This window comes from Euleptes europaea, chromosome 6 (genome assembly GCF_029931775.1).
Source record: "Euleptes europaea isolate rEulEur1 chromosome 6, rEulEur1.hap1, whole genome shotgun sequence".
Classification (NCBI taxonomy): Eukaryota; Metazoa; Chordata; class Lepidosauria; order Squamata; family Sphaerodactylidae; genus Euleptes; species Euleptes europaea.
In genome coordinates, this window is record NC_079317.1 from 22,771,355 (window position 1) to 22,790,895 (window position 19,541).

The window sequence follows — 19,541 nt, forward strand, 5'->3', positions numbered from 1 at the left end:
TCTCTTATTCTATATACACACTGTACTCACTCTGTACTCACTCCATTCCCAATTCACAAATTATCATGAGTGCCATTTTCCTAGGGCAACACCCTGCCGTAGAACCAACATACATACCATATTTTCTCCCAGATATGCAGCTGCTGTTACTAGGGGTAAAAATAAATCTCTTAAATCTTTCAAAAGGATTGGCTGGCATATTAATTTAAAACAAACAAACAATCACCCCTCCTCATGTAGTATATGCTGCTGAAATAGAAACTGACCTCCTTTTCATACGATTTTAGTTCACATTGTGTCGTGTCTGCCTCTTGAAGAAGAATCCTTGAAACCTAAAATATGTTATATGATAAATCTGTATGCCTTTGTGCTTTGCACAGTATAACAGCAACAACACCTGGAAATGCGGGTACAGTTGCATGGTGCATTAATCCCACATTATGATGAGTTGTTGCTTCATAAAAATGTGCTTTAAAGTTGTTTACTGAAAAGTTTTGGTTTTGATGTTTTTTTTCCAGTGTTGTGGAATATAAATCAATTAGTGAATAGCTAGGGTTGTCAGATTTCTCTGTAGCATAGCGGGAAATCCTTTGTTGCAGTGAACGCATGCATAAGCTCTACTCTTGCTTCTTAAAGCAGATCTAACCAAATTTGACAATCAAGTCTGGCTCCTGAAGAGGATTTTAAAATGTGCTTGTATTTATGTACATTTGCATTTACTGCATGTCATGTTTTGCTCCCTCCAGCGATTCCCAGTTCTCTCCTTGTGGATCTCGTTTAAACAGTAAGAACATCAGCATGTAAGGATTGCCCTTTTGCATTAGGCCAACAGCCCGTGCCATACAGCTCCCTGTGTCTAAAAGCAACCAGCCAGGTGAAGGTCACGTGCAAGGCAGCAGACCTAGCCATCCGTGATGACCTAAAGGAGGGGGTATTCCCTTTGCTGGTTGGAAGGGAAGATGCCGGGAACCCCCCCCCCCCACAACACACAGGGGAGGAGTTTTTCACTGCCACCAACTGTGGGATACTTTGAATAAAAAGGTATCCCCAGCTTTATTTTTCAGCACATTCAGGACCCTGGACAGCAGTCTGTTTAAGCCAGCTCCAGGAAAGGAAAACAGCGGCTTACTCCTTTTTTGCTTCCATGTGGTAGCAGCAACTAATTCCAAGATTTTAATTGCTGGTTGTTGTTTAATAAACAGTGTACCTACCTATATAGTTTAAGAAATTTGGCTCTCAAAAGAAATCTCAATCGTTGTACTGTTGATATTTGGCTCTTTTGACTAATGAGTTTGCCGACCCCTGCTATATATGGGTGTGAAAGTTGGACAATGAAGAAAGCTGACAGGAAGAAAGTTGATTCATTTGAAATGTGGTGTTGGAGGAGAGTTTTATGGATACTGTGGACTACCAAAAAGACAAATAAGTGAATTCTTGATCAAGCCTGAACTCTCCCTAGAAGTGAAAATGACCAAACTGAGGCTATTGTACTTTGGTCATATTATGAAGAAGAAGAGTCGGCTTTTATACCCCAATTTTCTCTACCTTTAAGGAGTCTCAGAGTGGTTTACAATTGCCTTCCCTTCCTCTCCCACAACAGACTCCTTGTGACGTAGGTGGGGCTGAAAAAGTTCAGAGAGAACTGTGACTAGCCCAAGGTCATCCAGGAGGCTTCATGTGTAGGAGTGGGGGACCAACCCAGTTCACCAGATTAGAGTCCACCGCTCTTAACCACTACACCACACTGGCTCTCAAGAAGCACTGGAAAAGATAATAATGCTAGGAAAAGTTGAGGGCAGCAAGAAAAGAGGAAGCCCCAACATGAGATGGATTGACTCAGTCAAGGAAGCCACAGCCCTCATTTTGCAAGACCTGAACAAGGCTGTCAATGATGGGATGTTTTGGAGGTAATTAATTCATAGGGTTGCCATAAATCAGAAGTGACTTGGCAGTATGTAACACACATACACACAAGTGTGGCAGGATCCTTTTCTGGCTAAGACACATTGATTAATCGCTGGGAAGCATTGATCAAAGGTCTGCCTGACACTAGATAAGGCTTGGTATCTCCCTGGACTGGCTATATTCCTCAATGAATGTGCTGACTCTCTACTGAATTTCTACTGACTCTCTGTGTTCTGTAGTACAACTGGTAACAAACCTTATTTCTTGGCCTCATGGGACACACACAGATGTTCTGGCCCAAGCCTCAAAATGGAGGAGACATACGAACCAAAATGGAGACTTCATGCCATTGCTATATCCTTGCATCATGTGTGTGTGTGTGTGTGTAAAGTGCCGTCAAGTCGCAGCCGACTTATGGCGACCCCTTTTTGGAGTTTTCATGGCAACAGACTAACAGAGGTGGTTTGCCAGTGCCTTCCTCTGCACAGCAACCCTGGTATTCCTTGGTGGTCTCCCATCCAAATACTAACCAGGGCCGACCCTGCTTAGCTTCTGAGATCTGACGAGATCAGGCTAGCCTGGGCCAGCCTTGCACCATAGAACAGCGAAAACCTAGCCATTTGGATGTATTTATAGCATCACCAGTTATCCCCTCTACAAAAAGCACAGCCATTTTCATTCTATCCTGTCCTCGTCAGCCTGGCACAAATGAATAGCCGGCAGTCTGTTGTCTTTAGCAAGCGTCATCCAAATGGATGTGTGTAACTCTGCCTGGAAACCAAGTCCATTATCTCTGCAAAGCTCTCCACCCCCCGCCCCCCTGGTTGATGCTGCTACAACATCCAGCAGAGCAGGAATGCTGAATTTTTAATACAGAGTCTGATTGGACTGAATTGCCAGAAGAAAGTGCACTTAGCAAACTCTTTACATTTTTCATTCATACTTCGGTACCACTTAGGGAACTGAATAAATAATCTGATAAGATCCCCCCTTTTTATGTGATAGACATAGCCTGCACATAGACATTTTGGGGGGATAATGAAAAACAGAGAAACCAGATTATTTTTTGTATGATCTATTATTTAAAATGCAGTGAGGGGAGGTTGGTGCCATTTGGAGCTCATCCTCTTCTGAGGCACCACTGCTCTGTGATTTCTTCCTTCTTCCCAAAACAACACTTGACTTCCATGCTCCAGCTGCCAACAGCTGACAACCCACTGATGTGCAGTGGGAATGCTCAAGTGCCCAACCCAATGATATCATGTCAGTCAATATGTTATGCTACACATAACCAGGAAGAAAAGGAGAGAAAGACACAGACGCTCTTTAGATAGATGTTCAATGTGGGTGGGATGAATGCATTTGGGGGTGGGGCAGGGGAATTGGATGGATGTGGCAAGCTCCATGCTCAATCTGTGAATGTTCATTCAAATGTGCTATAGCACCCATATGAACAATCATGTATGCATATATGTGATCTCTCTGCTTAGTTGATGGCTCTCAGTCAAGTGGAGAGAACCCTGCACATGCACACAATTAATGCACATAGGTTGGGCTGTAAATCTAACACATTGCAGCTTCCAAATGGTCTTCAGAGGCAGTCCCATGTAGACCATATTGCTGGAGTCCAATCTGAATGTGATCAGAGCATAGCCAAATCCTGTATTTCAAGGCCATAACTAGCACTCCAACTGAAATAGAGCAAACATGTCACCGTGGAACTCCCTGCCCCAAAATGTGGTCATGGCTGCCAACTTGGAAGGCTTTAAGAGGGAAGTGGACATGTTCATGGAGGAAAGGGGTATTCATGGCTACTAGTTAAAATGGAAACTAGTCATGAAGCATACCTATTATCACCAGGATCAGAGGAGCATGCTGAATATATTAGGTGCTGTGGAGCACAGGCAGGATGCTGCTGCAGTTGTCTTGTTTGCGGGCTTCCTAGAGGCACCTGGTTGGCCACCTGGTTGACTCCCCAGAAAGGAAGAAGATGCCTATGAGCAATTGTGTCGACTGCCTGAATTATCTCCTAGATTCAGAATGCTAGCAGGACTGCAACAAGAGCACCAGCCCTATCAGCAGATAAAATAAAAATCCCCAGTGACAGCCAGGACAGTCTGGATCTAGCCGGCCATCTTAACGAGTCCTTCAACTGTGCAAAGTCTAAAGTTCAAATTCATTTCAACTCTGCTTTAAGTGCACATTAAGGATACACTTCCAAAAGGTAGATTGTACATGTATCTCTTTATGAACATTCCTAGCTGAAGCGAACACGGCTTGTAACAACGTAGATATTGTTCATCCTGCCAAAGGCTCTCATCATCTGTCAAAGCAAATCCATAATTCCTTGTAAAATAAACAGCACCTGTCAAGTCCAACACACCATGAACTAATCAATTCAGATACACCGTCTTCATAATGAAGTAAATTGCCTATCAAGTCAGGCACTGGGTCAGAATTCATTGATATGATAGATGTGCTCATAAAAGTGGTCTTTAACAAAGCTAAAACTTTACACATCATCATGATGGAAATAATGCCTGAAGATGGAATTGGCATAGGAAGTTTGTGAACTGGCCATAGATTTCACTATAGAACTTGGTAATAATCTGATTGGTTATTTCGCAATTAATTTCCTTCATTCCATAGTCATATTTATGTAGCATTGATGCAGCATATTACAACTGATCTCCAGCCAACAGAGATCAGTTCACCCGGAGAAAATGGCCACTTTGGAAGGTGGACTCTTGGCATTACATCTCATTGAAGTCCCTCCCCTCCCCAAATCCCACCCTTCTCAGGCTCCACCCCAAAAATCTCCAGGTATTTCCCAACCCCGAGCTGGCAACCCTAGCATTCCATCAGGGAGAAGCAGCTGTAGGGCTAATTTTACCAAGCAGCTGCTTGGGGCCCTTTGGTTTGACCCTTAGTGCACGGGATTTGTCAAAAAGGTAGATGACTTTGTAGCAATTTTAATCAGCCGTACAGCAATATGCCTCCTTATGTAATATTTTACCACACTATTAGGAACACTGCTTCTGCACTAGTACAGAGCACCAAAGCAACAGCTGAGTCTGAGGATAGAGGTGGTGGCAGGAGGACCCAACCAACATTTAAAAGGAAAGGGAATGAGGTGTACTTGACAGAAGAGACATTAAAATGAAGGAGGAGATATTTTTGTGAACATTGTTCATCTTAAATCAGCACCCTACCTCTGTGTTCTGCATCTGCTTCTTTTCAATACTATCAATCACAAGTATATTACCTATGGAAGGTAGTCGCCCAGTAAATGATGGGTATAATCTGTATGTTTGTTCACTATTCATTACCAAGAGAGCATCACCACATGTACTTTTTTCTGTATGGATGCTGCTACTTTCATTGGGCTAATGTTGAATAAATCCCACCCCGCTCCCCAGTTATGCTCACAGTACTCTGTATCCTGTGGCTTCAGAGCCAAATGTGGCTAACAAGCAGGGTTGCTAACCTCCAGGTGGTGGCTGAAGATCTCCTGGGATTTCAGCTGATCTCCAGGTGACAGAGATCAGTTCACCTGGAGAAAACGGCCACTTTGGAAGGTGGACTCGATGGCATTATAACCTACCGAAGTCCCTCCCTTCCCCATATCTCACCCTCCTCAGGCTCCACCCCAAAAATCTCCAGGTATTTCCCAACCGAAGCTGGAAACCCTACTAAGAAGCCCAACATGGCTTTTTAAAAATAAATCAAAATCTGTAAGATCAGGTAAATTAGAAGCGTAGGTGTGATTCTAGAATAATCTGTTAGTTTTTGATGCACACAGTGAAGTGAACTAATTTCTCACAGACAAATAAGATCAGTTGGCAACCTAATCTAAACTCATGTATGTGTTTGTTTTCAAAATTTATATCCCACCACCTTTCCATGCAAATAGCAGCTAACAAAATTGGAACATTATAATAAAATCAATTAACACCACAAATCTTTGGGACCTGACTGGCTTACAAATGAGTTCTATAAAACCTATTTGGATTATATACCTAATTCTATATCTGGAGAGGGTTTATGGATATATGGGAAAGACAGGAATCCCTTTAGAAGGATGGACAAATGCTAATACAACTTTAAAATTGAAGGAAAGTGGGGGACTCAGGAAGTTACATCCTACAGACCTATACCATTATTAAATAGCAGTAATTTTAGAGTATATTTAAGGACCTGGTTAACAAATTATTAAATGCAAGGCACACTTAATTTTTAGTTTTGGTGACTGATAGCTTTTGATTATCTGTTATTAAAATACTAAAGTTTTTATCTTGTCATTTTTTGGTTATTGTATATCTGTATAATTGATTGTTATAATAAAAATGTTAAAAAATAAAAATAGTATTTTTCTAAACACACCACAAATAAAGCATATAAAAATCTGCAATTCAAGCATACTGTATTTAGCAAAATGTTTGTTATGCCAGTAAAGGTACCTGAACTAAAAGAAGGCAAGATCATTAAGGGAACAAATTTTCACCTGCCTGCAGAAAATGGATGAATTTCCCGGGGTAGGGATTTCCACAGTTTCAGTGCCATGACTGAGAATTCCCTCTTTCACGTTGTAACCCATCTAAACTCAGAAGGCAGGGGCACCCAAAACAGAAGATAATCATAGTAGCTGGGTAAGGGTGAATGAAAATAAACTGTATAGGCCTTTAAAGGACAGCACCGGCACCTTGAATTAAGCCCAGAATATGGATGTCAGCCTCCAGGTGGGACCTGGCAATCCTCTGGAATTGCAGCTCGTCCCCAGACTACAGAGATCAGTTCCCCTGGATAAAATGGATGCTTTGGAGGGTGGATTCTATGGCATTGTACCCCACTGAGATCCCTATCTTCTCCAGGCTCCATCCTCAAATCTCCAGGTGTTTCCCAACTTGGATCTGGCAACCCTACCCCCTCCATCCCCTGCTGGTGGCCAGGGAGAACCTGGCAAACCTAGCCCAGAAACAGATTAGGACCCAGTGTAGATGAGCCAAGACTGGAGTGATATGGTTCCTACAAGCCACTCCAGTCAACATCCTGGCTGCAGCAGTCTGCACCAATTTAAATTTCTAAACATTTTTCAAGGGCAACCCCATATAGAACACATCGCCATAACCTAATCTAGATGTTACCAGGGCATGCACCACAGTGGCCAGGTCTTTCCTGTCCAGGAAAGGCTGCAGTGCAGCTGGCTAACCAGTCGAAGCCGGTAAAAGATACTCCCAGCCCCAGAGTGAACTCTAATGAACTCTAATGATTCAGAATCAAGCTAACCAAAAACTGTTAATGTTAAAGCTTTTTTTATGCTTGGTGGTACTACAAATAACAAAAATTATACTTCATAATATGAAACACATGGATTGTTTCTTAGGGGCAGGCTTTTGCTTCTCTCATTTTATAGCAAGGGGTTAAAAATGATATATTGATTAATTCCCATTATGGCCTCTTTGTTCTGGGTAGAATTGCTACTCTGAATTCGGAGGGCAGAATTTATTGTAAACATAAAACAGAGCACCTTTCTCCTCTGAGCTCCTTTCCCTGTGTGGTGTTTCTGTTTCCCTCTACTCTGTTAGGACTATTGACTCTTCCCCTCTCCCTTGGGTCTAGTTCAGGACCATATTTCACTACAGATGGTACCTGGTCACACCTTTGGTATTCTGGGAATTCTAGGCATTCTGGGAGGAAGAAGCAAAAATGGAAGCCATCCAGCTGTAAAAATAAAAACCAAAACAGTTGAATGTTTCTCTGATGCCAAACTGAACTCACAATGATAGTATAAGAAAATATATATCAATCAAGTTTTATTTCAATACAATATCAGCTCGGAATAAAAATCAAAGTTAAGTTAAAATAATAAAATAAAATAATAAAAGTTTATGATTCTGGGAAGGTAATTTGAAGAAGAGGAGGAAAGATCTTCTATGGGGAAAGGTTTTCAATTAGCCGTTTATGAATCCCACTGGACCAGAGGCAAAATTTGGCTACTTGAATGGTTATCTTCAGAGAGGAGTCTGCTAAGAGAAGGGAAACTTTAGCTTTTCCTGATCTCCCAGGAAAGGATGACAATATGGGGAGAATATACTGCGATCTTATGTCATTGTAGAAGGGACATTGCAGCAGAACATGTTCTATTGTTTCCACTTTCTCTGTTTTGCATGGGCATAGTCGTTGGTGAAAGGGAGTACGGAGATACCTGCCTTCCAGGAGAAAATATACATGATGTAATAAGATGGTGTATGCATATTTGTTGTGCTTTATGATGTATGGATATGTGTTATGCTTTATTAGTATCTGTTAGAATTGGTTAGTGATTGCCAAGAACAATATTAAGGACAGGAAAGAGGAATCTGTGTGAACAGAAAGGAAAGGAATAGGATGAGGTAGCTGAGAGAGGGCCAAGAAGAAATTTCGTACCAGTTACTGTAATGGGTACTTCAAAGGGAATGTATTAACTAGGCAGATAACAAAGTTGAAAAGACACAGGTGTTGGGGATCAGGTAAATGAGCGGAACTGATGACCAATTATGAATTAAGAGGTGTGCTGGAAATTTGATGTAACATGTTACATTATGTACTGTCAAACCAATGAAATTGTTGGCCGATGACAGTTTTTCAACCAACAGATTTGTCCCTTGGTGTCCCAGCCCAATTAACACATCAAGGGGGAGAAGGTTTAAAGATTTATTATTCAGCTGAATAACAGGCTCCTGTCCAATGCAGAAGCAAGCACTTTTAGTCCAGCATAAGATGATGTACTTGCCAAGATGTTAATCATTACAAACATCATGTTCTCCTCTTGCCTTATTTTAGAATTAAGCCTTGTTCTCTAAGGCTTGTTTTAGAATTAAGGTTATGCAATCTTAAGGTAGATCTGCAAAACTACTTATTCCCTAATACTACTATAAGGGAACAAGTGGAAATCCACAAGGATTTGCAGGGGGCATCTCATTTCCACATTCCCCACTATTTCCTCTTTCCCTTTCCTGAAAACCCTTATAGCCTCTCCCCTTTCCCTGCTTCTTTCTCTCCTTCCCACCCAACAGCTGAGTCAACCTACTTCATCTGCCCCTTTGGCTTCAGCTTTCCCTCCTTCCCCAGCCAGCAGCCTCTACCTAGAAAACTACAGCCAGTTGTGTGGTGCTGGCTGCTAGGCCAGGCCCACTTGTGTGGTAGGGAACCCACAAGGACTTGTGAGGGGGCACCTCCTTTCTTCAGTATCTCCCTCCATGCACTATTTCCTCTTCCCCTCCTCCTGGCAACCCCCATACCACTATGGGCATAACGTTTAACATTAATATGGGCATAACGTTTAACTCCCCCCCCCTCCAGTATGGCAGACTGTGTTTATTTCGTCTCATAGATATGAGGCATTCAATTTTGCTAAGCCTCTTCTGCCCCCATGTGACGACGCAAGGTTTATAGAGCAATTTCTTCTTAAACTCAGATGGTAAACTGTAGCCGCTAAATGGTCTGTTTCTTGTAGGAGCGGATCTTGGACCGGACCCATTTCAACCTTCACCTATCCAAAGGGAGGGGTGGAACATTCTGCAAGGTCCAAATTAGATTCAAAGCTGCAATGACTGTAGAATTAATGGTTGGGAAGGAGGGCCTTACCTAGAATTAAACTGGACATACCTGGGATTATGCTGAGGCCCCAGCCACCACTATACAAGCATGTGTGTGTGTGTGTGTTAAGTGCCGTCAAGTCGTTTCTGACTCATGGCGACTGTGACGGATAAGGGGTCAATCTGCAGCAAGAGCTGACAGACCAAGAGTGCGCGGAGCCAGAGAGCTGACATCCTGAGCTCTAAGAGACAGAAAGCATTTGAAGCTTGGGACCCAGCCTGGATAGAAGGCTGTGAAAGTAGTCGAAGCTTGGGACCCAGCCTGAGAGAGGGCTGTGATAGATTGGAAGCTTGGTAGCGAGACTGAGCGGAAGCCAGACTGTACTCTGTGAACCTGAGGGGTTCTGTTAAAGCCAAAGCTATTGACACACACAACCTGTGGGAGTAGCAGGAGTGAGAATTGGGTTAGAGTGGGCCCATTCTCAGGTCACAAAGGGGAATTAGTCTCTGAGGTAGAGCTGTTCCGGTAGCAGGGAGGTGTGGAGGATTACAGCCACTGGTGTGGGGTAATCAGAGAGAACTGGAAGAGGGATTTTGGATATTTCCCCAAACCTCTGTGAGTTCTCTGAGGAGGGAAAGGAACTCAGACTTCCTTCGCTCCTGTGAGCTAGGCTGGGGACAGAGCCTGAGAGTCCGAATCTGAGTAACAGTTCTGAGGGACAGAACTAAGCGTGAAACTAAGAACCGAAGGAACTTGAGTGAAGAAAACATCTAAGCTATCTCTCTCAAGTAATCTTGTGTAGATAAACCTGACTTTGAGTTTTCCCTCCAATTTCTGCCTTTTCCTTGAAAATCAATCTCTGTGAGTTCTGTTCAATAAACACCCCTGTTTTGTCTGTTTAAGTTAAAAAGCCTCTTGTGTCCTATTTCTCTCTGAGGTAAATACTGGTGTGGGACTGGAGGAGAAGGAAAATAATCTCCTCACAAATAAACTCAGGCCAACGCTTTTCCCTCAGCATATACGGTCGGGCTGAGAGAGTGGGATATTGAAGTGGTTGAAAGAGGGGGGGGGTGCGTCATAGCGACCCTATGAATCAGTGTCCTCCAAAGTGTCCTATCCTTAACAGCCTTGCTCAGATCTTGCAAATTGAGGGCCGTGGCTTCCTTTATAGAGTCAATCCATCTCTTGTTGGGTCTTCCTCTTTTCCTGCTGCCCTCAACTTTTCCTAGCATGATTGTCTTTTCCAGTGACTCTTGTCTTCTCATAATATGCCCAAAGTACAACAGCCTCAGTTTAGTCATTTTAGTTTCTAGGGGCAGTTTAGGCTTTATTTGATCTAAAACCCACTGATTTGCTGTTGTTTTTTTGGTGTTCCAGGGTATCCGTAACCCTCTCCTCCAATACCACATTCCAAAGGAAGCTACTTTCTTCCTATCAGCTTTCTTCATTGTCCAGCTCTCACACCCATACATAGTAATAGGGAATATGATGGCATGAATTAACCTGATCTTGGTGACCAGTGACACACTTCAGACTCTTTTCTAGCTCCTTCGTGGCTGCCCTTCCCAGTCTCAATCTCCTTCTGATTTCTTGGCTGCAGTCTGCCTTTTGGTTGATGATGGAACCAAGCATACAAGCATACCTCAGAGATATTGTGGGTTTGGCTCCAGACCACTGAAATAAAGTGAATCACATGATTTTTTTTGTTTCCCCGTGCGTTTAACAGTTATGTTTACACTATACTGTAGTCTATTAAGTGTGCAATAGCATTATGTCTAAAAAAAATTACTGTAATAATGATGAGAAAGTTTGAAATATTGCGAGAATTACCAAAATGTGACACAAAGTGAGCACATGCTGTTGGAAAAATGGCACTGATAGACTTGCTTGAAAATATCTGTGAAGTGCAATAAGGGTAATAAAACAAGGTATGCCTGTACTGACAAATGAGCCTAAGAGTGCATAGGACTGCAGCCAAAATCAGGGCGGCACTCTTCAGTTCAGCCCTCCTAACCGTAGAGACAACAGCTCCTAAGCCAGAAGTCCTAAACTTTTTTCAGCCTGTGGGCACCTTTGGAATGTTGATAAATGGTGGTGAGCACCACGTCAAAGTAGCTTCCATAGGGGTAAGGGCCAAAATTAAAATGGCTTCCCCATAAGGTGGAGTCAAACAAACATAGCCACCTCAGGAGATAGATCCAAAGACAGTACTTCCCTCCATGCTTGGTAAAAGAATAGCAGCAGGGAAATAAAAGAAGTGAACTAAAGCCCTGGTAGGAGGGAAGGAGAAAGACAAATAGGAATAAAAAGAAGGAAAGCCTGAAGGCGAAATGGAACCACAAGCCCAGCTGCTTACCAATCCCTCCAGTGGCTGTAGCTGCTGTTGTAGCCATGGAAAACCCTTTCATTTGAATCAGGGCAGCCAGTAACCAGCCCTGCTTTACAATAGCCCTGCCTACTTTCTGAAAAGCTCAGGAGGCTCCAGGGGAAGTACTGGCAGTGCCATGGTACCCATGGGCTCCACATTGGGGAACGTCTTAATGATTAGCAGGAAGAAGGCTCCTTAATACATTGTGGCCAGAGGAATATATATTCCTTCCTGTTTGGATCTACAGTGCTGTTGGTAGGGTTGCCAGGTCCCTCTTTGCCACCAGCAGGAGGTTTTTGGGGCAGAGCCTGAGGAGGGTGGGGTTTGGGGAGGGGAGGGACTTCAATGCCATAGAGTCCAATGGCCAAAGCAGTCATTTTCTCCAGGTGTACTGATCTCTATCGGCTGGAGATCAGTTGTAATAGCAGGAGATCTCCAGCTAGTACCTGGAGATTGGCAACCCTAGCCATTGGCTGCTTAAACTCCAGTCTAGTGGCATACTTTCCCCACTTGTTGGGGCACAGAGGGTTAAATTCTTCAATACACCCCCCCCCCAAGTCCATCATGGCTCACTAGGTTTCTGCAATTACCTGGAGAGTTTTCCATGCACCTCAGGGCACTGCCCAGGCCAAGCTCTTTTAACTTGAGCTTTCAGTAATCTGTAAGGTAGCATTTCAGAAGAACGCTGAACCTGTTGCCAGTGTTCATTAAAAGTAGGGCTCACAGAGGGCATACTACAAAGAAGACCCTTTATTGTAACCACAAAGGTATGCCATGAAGAAAACGCAAACGGGCTCCAACAAGAGCCAAACCAAACTGAAAGTGGAACGTGATGCTGCTCTTGCTAAGAGGCTGAATTCCAACACTTTTTTGTACAGCAAGCCAGAAGGGCTAATATATAGGGTTGCCAGCTCCGGGTTGGAAAATATCTGAAGGGAGGGTGGGGTTTAGAGAGGGGGAGGGACTTCAATGGGGTATAATGCCATAGAGTTCACCTTCCATTTTCTCCAGGTCAACCAATCTCTGTTGCCTAGAGATCAGTTGTAATAGCGGGAGATCTCCAGCCACCACCTGGAGGTTGGCAACCCTACTTCCAGTTAACAGAGCCAGAAATTATGTCATAGCTTCATGGGGTGCCTTTTCACACACACCACTCTCCCCCCCCCCCAATTAATTACCAACGGGGAGAGGGAGAACCAGGAGTGGGGGATGGGCAGTTGACAATCCTAGTGGGGAAGAGTCACAGTAGGGAGTGATGTGGATAGACTACCAGGGTGCTGCCCTAGTCAGGGAGGGTGTACAGTAATCAACTTAGTATATCAGCAGTAGATAGCATAGCCTGTGGTAGCCACCTTACCAAGATGGCCATGGGAACAACTTTCCTACTTTATCATTACTACCCAGGAGAAACAAATTTAGAGTTGACATTTGACAACCTCCAGGTACTAGCTGGAGATCTCCTGCTATTACAACTGATCTCCAGCCAACAGAGATCAGTTCACCTGGGGAAAATGGTCACTTTGGCCATTGGACTCTATGGCATTGAAGTCCCTCCCCTCCCCAAACCCTGTCCTCAGGCTCCACTGCAAAAACCTCCCATCGGTGGCGAAGAGGGACCTGGCAACCCTAAACAAATATGAAATATGAGGGAGGGCATCTTGGCCATCTTCTGGGCATGGTGTAGGAGTCACTGGGGGGAGTGGGGGGGAGGTAGTTGTAAATTTCCTGCATTGTGCAGGGGGTTGGACGAGATGACCCTGGTGGTCCTTTACAACTCTATGATTCTATGAAATTTTAACAGAGAGATATTTGACCATCTATGCTAAGGGCTCTTTTCATAACATACTTTGATATTGGGCAGAGCGTTAAAAAATGCACACTCATTCAGAATCTAAAGTAACTCAGCTTTCGGGCACATTTTTTCCCTTTAAAATACATTGAATTATTAGCCACAGTCTTTTCTAATTTCCCCTTTAAAGGAAAACCTTGCATTTGACACTCAAGAGTATCCTTTAGAACTGATTCAGTACACATATTTTCCACACACATATTGATTCACAGATACAACATATCTCATGAGAAACAGCCCTTAGTTGAATTAAAAACAGGATTCCTCCCAAGAGGGGGACGGGCAGGCTTGTTTTATAAAAAAATGAAGGAAGTGGGAAACGAATAGCAGTTGAAGTGCCTGTAGTAGCAGCAGCCCCCACTCCATGCCAATCTGGGACAGAGATCTGATGTTTGCTAAAGGCATTGCATTTCTCTTCTTGTACCAAGAGATGGCCCTCAGGTATAAGAAATAAATCCATCTTTGGCATTAAAAAGCAAAAACATGGTGCTCTTTCCTGAAATGCATTGACCTAAATAGATAGTCTCTGTAAACAAGTTATTGTTAAATGATGTGTAAGTAACTTCTTAATACATCATGAATGTTCATAATATAGAAATATAAAGTCTCTGTGCAATATAATGTGTGCGTGCAATGTGCCGTCAAGTTGTAGCTGACTAATGGAGACCCCCGCAAAGGGCTTTCAAGGCAAGTGAGAAGCAGAGGGGGTTTGCCATTGCCTTCCTCTGCAGAGCCTTCCTTGGAGGTAGGGTCGCCCACCTCCAGGTACTAGCGGGAAATCTCCTGCTATTACAACTGATCTCCAGCCAATAGAGATCAGTTCCCCTGGAGAAAATGGCTGCTTTGGCAATTGGACTCTATGGCACTGAAGTCCCTCCCCTCCCCAAAGCCCGCCCTCCTCAGATTCCACCCTGAAAACCTGCCGCCGGTGGCAAAGAGGGACCTGGCCACCCTACTTGGAGGTCTCCCTTCCAAGTACTAACCTTGCTTAGCTTCCGAGATCTGATAGGATTGGGTTGTGCCATGCCGCCTTTCCTCTGCTGTGTGCAGTATAATAAACATTAATAATTTCAGTTTTATTTTACTTTAAGAAGTGGAAGGTGTGCTTTGATAGCATGCCGGAGGGGAAAAGAACCCCTTCCAGTTGCAAGTTATTCATTTAATAAGTATACTTGTGAGTTGCCCTTCCTCCAAAAATACTCAGAGAAGCATTTTTTAAGTTTCGCAACAATCCTGTACGATAGGTTAGGAGGAGAGAAGGTGAGTTGCTTAAGGCCACTCTAATTATACTTCCAGTTTACTCTTAAGAACACTTTTCTGGGAGTAAGCCCCATTGACTAGACCTTAGTAGGCTTTTGTGTAGAGCTGCTTAGGATTGCACTCTTACAGCATAATCCTATGCAGAGTTACGCCAGTCTAATCTCATTGAAAAGAATAGATTTAGACTGGAGTAACTCTCCTTAGGATTGCACAGTCAGTGGAGTAGGCTTTAGAATGCCTTTGGCTTCTACACAGAGCCTGTGCACAGAGCCACTGTTCTGTTCTATAGTTGCCAGCTCCGGGTTGGGAAATACCTGGAGATTTTGGAGGTGGAGCCTAAGGAGGGTGGGGTTTGGGGAGGAGAGGGACTTCAATGTCATAGAGTCCACTTCCAAAGCAGCCATTTTCTCCAGGTGGACTGATAGCGGGAGATCTCCAGCCACCACCTGGAGGTTGGCAACCCTATTCTGTACAGAGCGTACCTATATACAAATTTTCATCAAGATATTCTCGTCTGATGTTTTACTGATGTTGTAGTATTGTCTAAAGTGTGGTGGGAAGGGGTAGCTTACCCATCCTACTTCATAATACCCTTCAGTCTTGCAAATCCACAGGAGACTGTGGTAGCTTCAAGTGCAACGAGACAAGCTTCTTTATTGCTTCCAACTAGGAGAGGACACCTACGAATGGAGAACGCTAAGGGCCGAACTACACAAGATGTTTTTAAGAAGCCATCTGGACCCAACTCACTTCTTCCTCAGCTGCACAGCAGCTGCAAGGACTGCCATTTTAAAAGTCTCTGGGCACAGGGAGAATAGGGTGTCATGAGCTGAAATGGCCCTGGCAGGAGTTATTTGCCCCATTTGGGAGCTGCATGTGTACAGGAAACCCAGACCCGACTAGTTAAAAACAAATCTCACATTGTTTGGCCCCTACTATATACACTCTGAGATATTGCCACCAAGATCAAGACCTAAGTGAGGCCTGGCGGGGGAACAGAAGCTAGTTCTTGAGGGCTCATTTAAAGGTATACACACACATGAATGCATCATAGACGTCTATGTGTAACTAGTGTTCATTGATTCACATCACAAAAAAGCAATCTAAGTGTGATTTCACATATGGTTTTATTGATATTTCAAGTTGTTCTACCAACATGAAGGAGCATGTTTGAGCATCAGTAAATCACTATATCCAAAGGATCATATGTATAATCACACCAAGGTTGCTTTTTTTCCCTTTGCAGTGTTTTAGCAATGGATATTGGTAACACACAGGGAGGAAAGACAGGAAAATGAATAGAACAACAACAAGAAGAGTTGGTTTTTATATGCCGACTTTCTTTACCACTTAAGGAAGAATCAAACCGGCTTACAATCACCTTCCCTTCCCCTCCCCACTACAGACACCCTGTGAGGTAGGTGGGGTTGAGAGAGAATGACTTGCCCAAGGTCACCCAGCTGGTTTCATGGGTAGGAGTGGGGAAACAAATCCAGTTCACCAGATCAGCCTCCGCCACTCATGTGGGGGAGTGGGGAATCAAACCCGGTGCTCCAAACCACCGCTCTTAACCACTACACCACTTGGAAGTTGCAAGAAACTATGCATTGCCCAGTTCCAGAATTAATGTCAGACATTTCCTTAGTGGAATTCAGGTGCAGTGGAACACAGCACAGAGAAAGCATACAGGAAGATAAAGGAATACAACATGGTAAACTTGCTGATCCCAGCTCCAAGAGGTAGCAGTGATGGAGCATTCTATACACCTGTCCATTTTATGAAAGAAAGTTGTTGTGGCAGAGTGATTCACTGTGCATTGTGTTACACTGAGCAATCACTAGTGTACATGAGAAGAAGCTCTTGCAGAGGGCAATGTATGGGAAAGCTAGTCAAGTACGTATGTGGGTCACTACCTTCTCCCTTCTGCTAAATGTCATTTCCATGTTTATCCCCAGAATGCAGTTCTCAGACTACCTTCTTGCTTTCTGTTATAAAGACCTGGGTGCTGTTCCTGTCAAAAGCAGTTAAAAATTAAAAGCCTTTTTGTTCCATGTTATAAATTTGAATCATTCAAACAAGAAACCTGCTTTGTAACTGTTATTTTTTTGTCTGACCCCAGCTTTGTTACTATAATATTCAGAGGGCTGGAAAACAGCAACAACAACTAAGCCACACATACCATTGAAACAAACCTGTTTCTTAGTTGTTTTAATCAAGCCTACCGTGTGGTTCCTTCAAGCCTATAATCCCCTTATAATAGGCCAAGTGAATGCCAGGTGGCATCCTAACTTTGGGTTGCCAACCTCCAGGTGGCAGCTAGAGATTGCTTGCTATTACAACTGATCTCCAGCTGATAGAGATCAGTTCACATGGAGAAAATGGCTGCTTTGGCAATTGGACTCTGTGGCACTGAAGTCCCTCCCCTCCCCTCCCCAAACCCCACCCTCTGCAGGCTCTGCCCAAAAAACCTCCTGCCAGCAGCGAAGAGGGACCTGGCAACCCTACCCTGACTCCAGGCATTACCATAATTGAGGACTAGAAGGCCAAGTGGTCCCAAAAATCTTAATCATAAATAGCGTTGCCAGCTCCAGGCTAAGATATACTTGGAGATTTTGGAGGTGGAGCCTGAGGAGGGTGGGGTTTGGGGAGGAGAAAGACTTCAATGAGGTATAATACCATAGAATCCACATTCCAAAGTGGCCATTTTCTCCAGGTGAATTGATCTCTGTCGCCTAGAGATCAACCATAATCCCAGGAGATCTCCAGCCACCACCTGGACATTGGCAACCCTAATCATAAAATAAAAGTATAGGGGGGGGGAGTTTGTCAGGTATGAAATTTAAATTGCTAGTTTCTAGGTAGGCCTGGCGATGAGGTGTTGTCACAGTGCCAGTATAGGAATTTTCCCATCTCTTCAATCCCGACAGAAGTTGGTTTCAGGTAGCGGGCTCAAGGTTGACTAAGCCTTCCATCCTTCCAAGGTCGGTAAAGAGAGTACCCAGCTTGGCGAAGATGACTGGGGAAGGCACTGGCAAACCACCCAGCAAACAAAGTCTGCCTTAGAAACGTCGGGATGTGACATCATCCCATGGGTAAGGAATGACCCGGTGCTTGCACAGGGGCCCTATACCTTTATAGTAAAGACCATAAAGATTGGGGGGGGGGATTGCTAAACCATCACAGCAGATTTCTCCAAAACTCTGTCCTCCCAGGCACCAGCATCCAAATCTCCCAGAATTTGCTGGCCCAGGGCTCGCAACTTGACTCTTTTCTGTGTAGATCACTGATTCAGAAATTCATTTAATGCATTTTCGAACTCGTTGAAAATCTTCACACAGATGTGCCCTGAGACAGCTGATCTCCCTTACAGAAAATCTGTCGGCAGCAGAACCTGTGATGATGATATTTGCTTGCTTCTGTTTCCCACTAGACCCATCCATAGTTTTTTGGGAAGCTATTGAGAAATGGTTCTTTCCCTCAGCATTCATCGCACAATCAAAAACTGTGCTTTAGTCCCTTCGAATTTGTAGAAAATTTTGATTTCAATGCCATGCGTGCTGAGACTCAAAAAAGCAAGAGATTGTATTGGGAAATGTCATGTTCTATAGAGTCCATCTCACAATGCTCAGACATTTGGGCTGGCAAACTGTTCCTGGATGCTGAACATTTTATTCTTGTTGATGGTGAACCTGGTGTGGCTGAACTAGCCAACAGCCACTACATTCTCCTAGCATTTAGCATTTGCTCTGTAGATAGGAGGAATGGATGTATAGCAGTAGTCGCCAGCTCCACGCCAGCAGCATCTATATGTATTCAGGTGTCTGGCTGCAATGAATCTGTAGACAGAACAGGAAAGTTTGAATTAGGTTTTAGCACTCCCTGTTGAGAGTGAGAAAAAGGATGAATTCAGGTAACTCACAGCCATCAAGCATTACAAAAAGGAAGATCTGTCCAATCACAAAATCTGGAAAGCAGTGAACAGAATCAGAGGGTGTTTCCAGTTTTAGATTCCCGAAAGACAGTAGCCACAAACCTGGAGGACAAAACAGGAAACATCTGATAAAGGCATGTATGTTTCAGCCTGTTACAGGTCCATAGATTGACCAGGCCTTGTATAAATGCTAAGAACCTGTCCAAATACCTCTGTTGAAGTCTTTTAGGTTTCTGGTTCCTCAAAACTACTAAGGTTGCTTCTGAATTTCTCCCCAATAGAAATGCTCCCTGGAATAATCTGAGTTGTACATGTTGTAGTAGAAAGCTGCAAGTGTATTATTTATCCCATTTTCTCTTGGTTTGGCCTGGATTTGGGGCGGGGGTATACATAATTATATAATTATGGTACTGAAAAAGTACAGATCACAGTATGTTATCTAACACATATAATACCCGCAGAAACGATGTATCAAAATGTACAACATGTACATGGTAATTTATAGTAGATCACCATGAGGACATATAATGGAATACTTAATATAGCAAAACCTGTCAGGCATAGGCCTGAGAATGGTATGCTGTGGTTTCACCAGGTGCCAACCAAGGCCGGCTCCCAGATTGTTTTGACTCTCTCCAGTGGGAACCCTT